The following is a 10,597-nucleotide window of genomic DNA, read 5'->3' as shown; positions in this document are numbered from 1 at the left end:
ATCTTGGTGCTCTGATTCCAAATGATATGTTTCCTCTTGGAAACTCCTTTTGATGATCTCTTCTAGGAATCTTTTAATTCGAAGGAAATACAAGTTGTGTAGAAATAAGAGATGATGTTGATCGGATTAGAACCTTAAGGAAGCTATGTCCTTAAAACCCCAACCTTGAGATGCCACAAAGGATGATCACTCCTTTGATAAGTTGAAGATTCATGCACTTCTTCAAGAACTCAAGCAAGAAATACAAGAACTCATAAAGAACACATGAAAACTTAAGAAACTTCTTGAATAAACTTCAAAGAATTTCTCATAAAATGTAAATTGTAAATTGTGTCTCAATTACAAGATGAGGTGCCCTTTTATAGACAAATTAGATCAAGATTAATTCTAATTAGTCCTTGGAAAAATAAAGAAAGTCTAATTAGTCCTTAGGAAATAAAGAATTCAAAACTAAGGACAATTAGAACATAAAAATTCCCAATTAACCCTTGCATTCAAATTGATATTCCAAATTGATCTCTTGCATAAAAAGATAGTTGATTATCCTTGATGAAACTTTGATATCTTCGAAGTTAGCTTTAGAATCTTGTAGAATGACCTCTTTGTATTGTACTTTAAAAAAAAAGCCTTACAATGCCTCTTCTATACTCTTTGTCCTTGCCCTAGTCATCGGACTGCCAATTTCTTGCAATGGTTCTTGAGAAGACTTGAAAACATCAACTTGAGTTATTGGGTCATCAACTCGATCTCCATTACATGGTGAGTTGAGCTGAGAAGGTTGAGCGAGATGAGTGGAGTTACAGATTTTAAGGGGGCAGACTAGTCGACCCTAGGCTTCTTTTCCTCCAAGATCTGATCCAAGTAAGAGACTGATGTAATTGAGGCCAAGTGACTTTGGCACAACATATCTATAGTACCGAGTTCCTCCAACATTGAGTTATAGAGTAGTTGGGGCTCTAATAATACAATCAGGGCCAAGGGAACCAACAATGCCGGTTTAGAGACCGTAGGCTCTAGCTTACCCACTGCCCACTTCACAAAGACCTATGAAGGTGTGTTTCAAGTGTGGTCAGATGAGACATTACGTGAGAGATTGTCCTCTATCATAACCGCAGACAGGGATTATTCCTAGACTCCAAGATAAGACATATCATCTGACCCAAGAGAAAATACCTATTTCTGACAAAATTTTGAAAGGTACGATTTCTATTTATAATAATAAAAAGTCAAATTTTATTCGGTACAATTACTAAAACTAGAAATTATTGATAAGGGTAAGTAATAAAACTAACCACATGGTTGGGAGACCGTCACGTAGCCCAAAAACTATGTCGAGACCATGTAACAAGAATAGAGGACCAGGAATTGGTTATCGATATCATGTTACTAGATTGTTGTAATTTCAACATCCTTTTGAGTATGGATTAGTTAGTACAACACTATGCCCATGTCGACTGCTTCGTAAAATCAGTTGTTTTTATAAGGTCAGGATATTCAAGAGTCAAAGTTCAAAGCTCCATATACATAAGAGACGGTTCTTTGCACAAACAGTTGGAAAATCCGAGAGTGTTAGAGGTAGAGATGTCAATGGATATGATAGAGGTAGTTAGGGAATTTTAGAATATTTTCCAAAAGAATTGCTAGGTTTGTCATCTTGTCACGAGATAGAATTCTGGATCAATTTGGTGCCAGGCGCGATGCCTATTTCTATTACACCATACCGAATGGCCCTTGTAGAAACTCGAGAGTTGAAAGTATAGATTGATAATCTTACAAGCTTGGGGTTTATCCAACCAAGTTCTTCACCTTGGGGAGCATCAGTTTGGTTTGTTAAGAAGAAAGAGGAACTGCTTCGATTGTGAATTGATTACCAGAAGCTAAATCAAGTAACTATCAAGAATAAGTACCCCCTTCCGCGCATCAATGACCTGTTTGACCAACTAAAAGGTGCTCGGTATTTCTCTAAGATCGATTTGTGACCTGGGTACCACCAATTGTGAATCCAGGAGGTGGATATTCTAAAGACTGCATTTCGGACTAGGCTAGGACACTTCGAGTATCTAATGATGCCTTTCGATCTGATGAATGCACTAGCAGTATTTAGGGATCTTATGCACCAGAGATTTTGGAAGCACCTAGACAGGATGTCATCTATGAAATAATAGTATCTGTGGATGATATCCTGAGCTATTCTAAGTGTAGGGAAGATCACAAGAGACACCTTAGAGTCACACTATAGATTTTATGACAATATAGACTATATGCCAAGTTCAACAAGTGTGAGTTCTAATTTTGTAAGGTAAAATTCTTAGTGCATGTTGTGTAAAGTGAAGGGATGACAATAGACCCTTCCAAAGTTGAAGCCATGCTGTTGTGGAAACAACTAAAGACAATGAAAAATATCAGAAGTTTCCTTGGGATGGCAGGTTATTATGGAAGATTTATTAAGAGATTCTCCACTCTTACAGCATTGTTGACGAGACTGACTTAGAAAAATATCTGATTTGAGGGTTTGAGTAAATAGTTTGTGGATGAAGTTAATTTGTTGCAGTATGTATATATTGTGATTTATGAATTAGTATGATGGGATCTTATATATAACATTAAGAGACTATGATTGGTAGAAAGTTGAGATATAAGATTTATCTTCTTGAATAAGATTTTAAATCATAAGGTTTATGACAAGAGTCTTCAAGAAATATCCTGATAAGTAAAATATAAAACTACAGGTAGAGATGTTGAATTCAATATGAATATCAATTATAAAGACTATTTGAATAATAACATACGATATTTAAATTTCAAGGAAGAAATTTTTATAAAGGGGGGGGGGGGGGAGAATATAATACCCCGATTTTTTTATTCTTATCTCGAGGAAAAATAAATAGTAAAATTTTGAGAAAATTCTAAAAGTGGGTCGTATGGTAAAATTTTAGAATTTTTTGATTTTTTTTAATGAAATTTAACCTTACTATTGAATTCAAAATGGTCAAAAAAACATACTTTAGCTTATAAGCATGCTCAAATATGAGTCCTAATGAAAAAGTTACAAAAATCCTCGATTTTCGAGTCGGATTAGGCCAAAAAAATTAAATTTTGCTAGAATAAGAATTTTTTAAATTTGATTGCACCATTAGATTCACAATGAAAAATTATAAAAAATGGAGTATTTTCTCATCATTTTTAGAGTCTGAAAAGTTGAATTATCGTCAAAAAAGAAAATAACGTCGACTTTCGGATCGGACCGGATTGAAAAACTTAATTTTTGATAGAAAGAGGATTTTTAGATTTCGATCATGCCATTAGATCCGTAATAAAAAAAATATAGAAAGTGGAGTATTTACTCATCAGTTTTGGAGTCCGAATAGCAAAGTTATCATCAAATGAAATAATGTAAAAAATACCGATGTTGTCCCGCAAAAATTTATATAAAGAATTTTTAAATAGCAGTTACCATTCATTGTCTCCCCAACATATTAAAAAAACCAGCCAACCTAAATATTTTAAAAATAATGGTTTTGGAAACAACTTGATCATCGATTTCATCACAAACAAGACGCCATTGATGCATGACGAAAAAAGAAAAAATGTCTGCAGCGTCGAACTCTATAAATCCTTACTATTTTCTTTTCTTTTTCTCTTATCTTTCTCCACATTTCATCAAAAAATATCTGAAAATATAACGGGAGTTTCTACATTTCAACCTCAGATTTTATTTATTTTTATCCCAAACCATCCTTCGTTGTAGAAAAGGAAAATGACGGCGTAGTTGGGATTTTCGAAACCATTTTGCCCGATTTAAAAATTAACCATCTCAATGTCAGATCTACCTCGATTTTAATGCTGATCACCTTGATTTTTGTGCACACTTTTCAATTCTATCGAATAGATATTGGTAGAAGACTCTCAATTTCTATTGGTATTCGTAAGTTGTGAAAATTCTATTTAGGGTTTTTAACGAAAATTTGTATTGCGTTTAAAAAAATGTAGAATTATTTTTATTATTTAAAATTCATGCTAAGATTTCATATTTGAAGGGTTTATTTGTGTTTTATATCAAATTATACGTGAGTAAGACATTTTGCCAGGTTATTTTCGCCAATTGGGTCCTAAGCACTGCTCGAACCCCGTTTTGATCCAAGATTTATAATTTTTCAATTTGGTTGATAAAATTGAATTTTAAAGTTTGAAAAATGATTTAATATTCAATGAACTCATATTGAGTTGATGAATCTCAGAAAAAAAATATTGTGCTCATGAATTTTAAAGTTTGAAAAAATGATTTAATATTCAATGAACTCATATTTAGTTGATGAATATCAAAAAATGAATATTGTATTTGAAAGATTGAAAATTGCAAATATCAAAAAAGGGGAAAAAGGGGATGAAATGGTAAAATGTCAAAATCACACCCAAGGGGTGATGTCTGCATTTTACATTGTGATGATATATCTTGGTTGATGAACGGATATCCAAGATTAATTTACTTTCTATTGTCACGAGGTAACTTGCATGTTTATTTATTTTTTGTAGCGCAAGGCGCAATTATGTTTCCTACTATTATTTATTTTAGGTTGGTGGGCTACTATTGCATAGTAGTAAACTTGATATCCATTTTCAACTTTGCAATGTTAATTTTTATTTATTTTCAAAAAAGGAAATGATATGTATATGTAGCTATTTTGTAAACTATTAAAGAGCTTGTGAATGCTTGAAGAGATAGTTTGTTATATCATTTGGAGTTATATACTATCTTGGGATGTACGGTAAGGACAACCAAGCTCATATGTGGTATGAGATGCGTATGAGAATGGAGTCACAACTGGAATCAGGGTTTATTCTTTTCTATCTTTACTAGTGAACATATAATGTACAGGTAGTTGTTTACGAAGGGAGATATATAATGGGAATCACATGCACGCCTGATAGACATATACGAAGTTGATTAGTCAGTGACTACTAATAATCTATAGTAGTCGAATGTTTTGACGCATCGACAAGAAACCCATTGCTTACAGTCACGTCAAATGGCCAGGCTGAACCGGATAAATGGTCCCACAAGTGTGGTAAACAATAACCAACCACAAAATTAGGAACTAATATTTTGTTATGGAACATCTTGTTCATACTGGGAACGATCAATCGTAGAATCCCAACTCTCTAATTCCACTACTCCACCATTGTGAATTATGTATATGTTACCTTATTTTGATATATAAAATGAAATAAATGTTTAATGTTTCCATTGAGTCCATTAGATTTGTATAAAAAGAAAATGTTATAATGAATACTACTGATTGATGTAATGTGAGTTTTAAAATGTTTAGTTACTTATCCCTAGCTATATGTATCAATTTATCATAGTTTATTTTGTAAAACTTTGCATATGTTAGAATGACTTAGTATACTTACTCATTCATACTAGAAAAGGTTATTGGCAAGAATTGTTTGCTTCCCTACTGGGTAACCATTGTTAGTCACCATTTCTTTCTTATTTTTTAGCCCCAAAGTTTGCAGTTGGTTAAGTGAGGATCATCTGGTGATTCAGATAGATAACCAGAGTCTATTACTTGGTGAGTACTAGGGCTATATCCCCTAGCAGCGTCAATTCGCCCAAATGGTATTATAGATTTTGGGTTGAGCGTTAGGACTTTTGCTAAAATGAGAACTTTTTATATAATCTTGTATATTAATTTGTTTTTCTGCACTCTGATCTACTGCACGTTGTTAGATGTATATAGGCTTCTTTTTTATTCTATTTTATATGTATATACAGGATATAATGTGTATGATTTATCAAGTGAAGTATGTTGAGAGCCTTGGAATGCTAACATAAACAGAGGAAACCATGCAGAAATATGAGGCGCCATTGAATACCTCGAGAATTGACACGAGGCTTTGTGTTAATGCTTCAGGGATGCCACATGAAAAATAGTCAATGTTCCATTGATACATGGGATGACCTTAAATGGGAGTTGAAAAATCAGTTTCTATTAGAGAAGGTGTAGTTCATTACCAGTTGAAAGTTGAAGCAACTCTACCAATCAAGTCTAATGCATGACTATGTCAAGTAGTTTTTCGCCTTGATGTTTGATATTTGTGACTTGTCTTAGAAAGACAAACTATTCTCATTCTAAGAAGGGCTCAAGCCTTGGGATCAAATATAACTCCAAAGACAATGTGTACAAGATCTTACGATTGCTATTACCGTACTTGAGCGATTAACATATTATACTCTTGTGGATGGGAGAAAAAAAAAGGTATACCCTCAATCGAAGGGGTACTCTCCGCAACATGATCACACCTATGGGTTTTCTAAAGATAAGAATAGAGGGCACAAACACAATTCTAGTCATGGATCTCAGCAGAATTCCTCTCCTTCGAAGAACAAAAGTACCTTGCCTAACAAGCACCGCAACAAACTTAAATGCATTATATTTTGTGGTTCTTATAAGACGTTTAAGTACCCATAGCGGAGCAAGTTGATCGCACTACTAGCCTCCTAGAGTAACCCTAGTCAAGAGAGTACAAGTGGGTGAGATGATGATAATTCTCCTCACATGAAAGCCATGTATTTGCTGAATGCAATGAAGTAGAACTATGAGGCTTAGAAGAATTGTCAACGAAAGAGTCTCATATTTGTTGACATCGAGATTAGTGGTAAGACCACCCAGGCGATGGTGGATATAGGAGCTACACACAACTTCATTTCATTTGTAGAGGCGAAGTGCTTCAATATTTGGCTCGAGAAAGACTTTAGTCATATGAAAACTGTACACTCCTAGGCCACTCCTATCTAAGGGTCGGCTGAGGTCGTGCCCATTAAGATAGGGACACGGAAAAGTAAGCTTGACTTGCTCGCAATTCCACTTGATGAATTTAGAGTCATCATTGGAATGGATTTCTTGCGATAGAACAGAGTCGTCCCAATGCCATTTGCCAACACATTGGGCATGCTAGGTGAATGCCCAAGTTTCATTCCCATTTTCACAGGTAGAAAAGATAAAAAGATGATCTCAACACTTCAGTTGAAGAAAGGGTTGAAGAAAGGGAGCAAATGTACATTGCTACCTTACGTGTTGAACTTGATGATCAAGATCATAGTTCAACTCTCACTCCAGTGAAATAGGTATTGAAAGAATTTGATGATGTGATGCCGAATGAGCTTCCAAAGGTCTTACCGTCACATAGGCCGATTGACCATCATATTGAATTAGTACTTGGTACCACGCCTCTTACGAGGAGGCGTTATAGGATGAGTCCTCTGGAACTAGTTGAGCTACGCAAGCCATTTGATGGACTTATGAAGTTTGGATTTATTAGACCTTCCAAGGAACCTTGTGGGGCGCCTATTTTGCTCTAGAAGAATAATGATGGATCATTGCAACGTTGGGTTGATTACTGAACGTTGAAAAAGGTCATTGTTAAAAATAAGTATCCTATCCCACTAATTGTCGAGTTATTCAATCAACTTGGGGTAATCAATTACTTTTTGAAATTGAGTTTGAAATCAGGTTACTATCAAGTTCAGGTTGTAGAAAAAACCACTCAGTTACTTTTCAAGCATGTCATCAAGTATTGGGGTGTGCCCAAAAATATTATCAGTGATTGAGATTCCAGATATACAGGAAAGTTTTGAATGAAACTGTTCAGATTACTTGGATCTCAGCTTGACTTTTCAACCAGTGGACATCCTCAAATAGATGGGCAAACGGATAAATTCATTACTATGTTGGAGTATTTGAGGCATTTTGCCAATGCCAACCATAAAGATTGGGTGAATCTTCTTGATGTCAGGAAGTTCTATTTCAATCTTCAGAAGAACTCTTCCTTCAACAAGAGTCCTTTTGAATTTATTACTAACCAACAACCTCTAACTCCTTATATTGTTATTTTAGGCTATCAGGGACAGCGTTCAAGGACATACAGGTTTGCTAAGCTTTGGCAAGACAACAATGAAATTGTTAGATTTTTACCTTGAAAAAACATCCAAATGAATGAATAAATGAGTTGATGAACATCGTAGACCAGATACTTTCAAAGTTGGTGTAGACACCCCATTTTTGCACTCGCCTGATTAATCAACTCGTCAACCCGATCGTAATGATTCCTGATGATGGATACACCCATTGCTTTATTTTGTTACCAGATATGTTTCAGAAATACGGATGAGGTATCTCGAACTGACAAAATCTTAGAAACCACGCTACGCTAGGAAAACACGACCCCAGAAACATAGAAATCATCATCTTGCAGACCAAAAAGAAGCTTCACGATAAAAACTACTAAAAATTGACCAAATTACCAAAATACCCCTAATCTCAAAACAATCCTAGAGCCTACGTTACGCTTAGAAAAACTCTCTCAAACACATAAAACAACAAATCGAAACCAAATAAATCATTTCACCAATTTTAACAGAATTCGATAAAATTACGAAAATGCCCCTCATAAAGTTCACAACCATTTCACACAAAAAATTTCATAAATGATACAAACCAATATTTCCATTGAATTCCTTACGAAAAATTGATTCTAAAACATTCTAAAATATTAAAAACCGACTTAAAACGTGAAAAGTCCTCTACGGGGGTAAAACGGTAATTTCACAATTTTCATAATTAAAAATTTCAAAATAAATAAATAAAACATTAAATAATTAAAGTGAAACATTAATGAAATTAATTTAAAATTTTGAACTAAAATAATCGATCAATCGGGCTCTCATGGAAAATTGTTGAGGGTTCGTGAGATATTTCTTTAAAAACCCCTCCATTTGGAGGTCCAAATAATTAAAGATATAATAGAGGGGGGTTCTCCAAAAATTTAAATTCAATCAAGCAAGACTGAAGTCAAGGTATTAAAGTCAATCAAGTAAGACTAAAGTCAAAATTAAAGTCAATTAAGCAAGACTAAAGTCAAGATTCAATCAATTAAGACTAAAGTCAAAATATTAAAAGTCAATCAAATAAGACTAAAAGTCGAAATCATAATAGAGTTTTAATTAAATAATAACTCAATCTAATAGAGTTTTAACTAAAACACAACTCCACCTAAAACAATTCTAATTAAAACACAACTCTACCTAAAACAAGTTTAACTAAAACACAACTCTAATTAAAAGAACTCTAATTAAATACTAACTTTATCAAAATCAACCCCCAAAAAAATCTATAAATAGGGTGCTCACACCCTATTTTCGTATCAAGTCATAAACTCTAAGAGAAGTAGGTCTAAAAGCCCCCCTAGCCTCCCATAAACCCTAGTTTTGGAGCCCCAACTCCTTACCTAACATCCCTCCTTCGATTTTAGCCTAAAGAACACCCAAAAGCCCTCCAAAAACACTTCAAAATCCATAATAAACTCGAAGAGTTCGGATAAAAAAAAAGAGATGCCTTGCCTCGGAAATTCGAAATCAAATCCGGAGACAGAACGAAGCAAGGGAGTACGGTACAAGAAGTAATTTTTGTCGGATCTGAGGGAACAAAGTCTTTGCTATCGGAAAGGTATAATATTTTTTTTTATCATTATCTAGGTTTTTACAGCAATGTAATTTATTTGGAAAGTTAGTAGAGACCGGCTTTGGCCGGGCGGGGTTGGTGCCTAACACCTTCCAACCCCGTAACGTGATCCCCGGACCTTTTTTTTTTTTTTTTTTTTCTATCGTAGATTAGTTTGCCTTTTTTAGAGTCAGTTTGGTTCCTACACCTTAACAACTAGGTGGTGACTCCCAAACCTCAAGGCTCAAAAGTGGATCCACGCACCCCGCGGATCGAGGGCGCTTTCAGTGGCGATTCCACTGGGGATATTGAGGATCAAACTTGAAAAATCCCAAGTATGGGAATATTGCCATTGACTTAGATTTTTTTGTTTTTTTTCTTTTCCTATTTAATTCTTAGTCAATTTCTTATTATTGCCTGGTTACCGTTTTTTCTCCTTTATTTATTGACCCAATCATTAATTTTTGTTCAATTTTCGAGTATGTTAACGTGACACATTTTTTTATATGGTTCAATTGAGGGTCATTTAGGGTGACTTTGAATAATACTAAATTTCAAAGGATAATTTTATTGGGGGCGGAATAATGATGATTGAGTATGGAATAAGGGAACAAAGGGGTTTTCTTTTTTAGGTAGGTCGATCCGTTTTTTGGATGATAATTTTTTTTAAGGGAACATGTTTGTTATGTTACTTAATAGTGTTTTAAAAAAAAAAAAAAAAGAATTTTTATTTATTTGTTTTTGTTTTTTTTAGGTGTTTAGTTTTAGTTTTTTTTATATAGACAAGACATGCTGCCTATGGACAGCAAATAAAACGAAAAAAAAAAATGGTTTCTTTTGAGTTTCTGTACAGCAACAGTGTGCTGATACAATTGGGGTGCCCGAATAAAAGTCTTTGCGTTATTTTTACACCCCTTTAAAAACTACAATGTGTTGGTGTAACATAAATAAAGTTTTTTTTTCTCTTTGTAGACACCTCGATTTGAACGGGCCCTCACTCGAAAGGGCCCAAAAACAGTAATACTCCAATAAATTTGTCCAACAGGCCTCGATGACCCGAATCATCAATCTTCGCCAAAATCAAGGCCTCTAACACC

This window comes from Akebia trifoliata, chromosome 5 (genome assembly GCF_017979445.1).
Source record: "Akebia trifoliata isolate Shusen 1 chromosome 5, ASM1797944v1, whole genome shotgun sequence".
NCBI lineage: Eukaryota > Viridiplantae > Streptophyta > Magnoliopsida > Ranunculales > Lardizabalaceae > Akebia > Akebia trifoliata.
The sequence above is the reverse complement of the archived record's forward strand: the minus strand, read 5'-3'. Positions refer to the sequence as shown.